This window comes from Aplysia californica, unplaced genomic scaffold (assembly GCF_000002075.1).
Source record: "Aplysia californica isolate F4 #8 unplaced genomic scaffold, AplCal3.0 scaffold00339, whole genome shotgun sequence".
In the NCBI taxonomy this organism is placed as follows: domain Eukaryota; kingdom Metazoa; phylum Mollusca; class Gastropoda; order Aplysiida; family Aplysiidae; genus Aplysia; species Aplysia californica.
Window position 1 is genome coordinate 313,602 of NW_004797609.1, and position 1,834 is coordinate 315,435.

Genomic DNA, 1,834 nt, shown 5'->3' on the forward strand with positions numbered 1-1,834 from the left:
TCTTCTTCTTCTTCTTCTTCTTCTTCTTCTTCTTCTTCTTCTTCTTCTTCTTCTTCTTCTTCTTCTTCTTCTTCTTCTTCTTCTTCTTCGCTCTCCCCTGCTAGATCTCATTTTCTCTCTCCTCCCCCTCTTTCTCCCCCTCCCCCCTCCAACTTGATGTTCAACTGATTTCTATACATATGTGGCCCTTTATCCTGCTAAGCAGAGTGCCTCTTCTGCAGGCAGCCATGTTCCGATTTCGACGGTAGTCAATATCTTTTCACACTGACCAGAGTACACCTGTTTCAATTTTTAGGTCATAATTTGATAGGTTTGATGGAAACAACCGACCTTCAGGCTAATAGTCAAATCTTTCGTTTGCGGGCGGAATCAACGGGATGCGATAGGCCATAATGAACATCCGGGTCAGTTTAGATAAAAACAAAGAAGAGGTCACCTGATACAACGCACACTTGCCAGTGATCTGATCATACACCTAATTGATCAATGGGCATCTACACTAACCTGTTGTAGCGTGCTCCTGTGAGGTAGGAATGAAGAGATTCTGCTTCTCTCACTGATCGCAGTTGGAGGTACCTGAACAAGAAAGAAAAGGTTATGTTATTGGGTACGAGTTAGGTTTTTCTTTATGAAAGTCTGTATGTTTTTTGTCTGAGTTACCATCCTTCTTTCAACAGACACCATTGCTGCAGCGCAGGACAGTGTGAAGTGGAGGTCCAAGATCGCCCACGCCAGTCGGCACGGCACCGGATGATGATGATGACCATCCTTCTGGACGTGAACATGACGTCATTTTGAAGGCAGCTCGCTTGCCAACAGGGTCGCTTTTAAGCGCAAGCGGGCTATCCCGAAAAATGCTGTTTTGAGAAAATCGAAGGTAACGTTCTTTGCCCCTTGTTCAGTTTCTTTTAAAGACAAGGGGAGTTTTCTCCATAACTTAACAAATATACACACAAATGAAACCAAACTTCTCCTATAGGTAGGGCAATGCCCACTTTTGATGTAGGTCAAGATTTCTGGAAACCCCCGAAATTTGGGTTGGCCCGCTTGTCCTTAAAAGCGACCAGTTAATAGTAACAGTAGAAAGTGGGAAGGAACCAAGAGAGACAACATAATAAATGTGAGGCAGCGTGGTGGAATCAGGCTCTCGTCAATTTTTGGGCATGTTGAGTTATTGGTATCATCTTAAAGCTTGTTCATTTGTCTTGTTTTCAATGAAAAAATCACCCATCCATCTTCAATAGAAGTGGAGATCTTTTGGATTGAAGGAGGTGGGGTCACCTGATTTAAGAGGTAAAATTAACGAGAAAATGGACGCCAAATCTGGTAAATTCCAAAGGTGGAGAGTCCATGGAAACTGTAAATGTATATTTTTGTGCCTTTAATCGGTTGAAATCCTCAAAGGAATGTGTTTGTAAATGGACAGAAAAGGTGTTGAGCCACCCCCCCCCCAAAAAAAAAATAAAAATAAAAAAAAAATAAAAATAAAAAAAAAATAAAAAAAATTGATAAACATTGCTTAACAGGGAGAAAACTGCTGTTTTCTTCGATTTCATTATTTTGACGAGAGCCTGATTCCACCACGCTGCCTTAAACATAATGTTATCGAAACACTCCAGCAAACATGTTTTTTTGAAACATCAAAGCTAATCTCGCGTGTTATTTGGCCGTCAAAAAAGGTAACATTTTGATGTGGTTTGGAGCTGATCTTTTTGCAACCATGTCTACCCCCTCCCCCAACCTCCCCCATCCATCAAAGAGGTGGTGGTGGTGTTGATAAAGATGATGATGATGATGATGATGATGATGATGATGATGATGATGATGATGATGA

At 41.4% G+C, this 1,834-nt stretch overlaps 1 protein-coding gene across 1 annotated transcript in view; it reads right to left on the bottom strand.

Annotated features, from left to right (window-relative positions):
* The window catches only part of LOC118478031 (ABC transporter F family member 4-like), a gene marked incomplete in the record, with an annotated part of 17,827 nt that overhangs the window by 15,457 nt on the left and 536 nt on the right, over positions 1-1,834 (bottom strand). The window contains 1 exon segment of the mRNA XM_035970924.1: positions 505-576.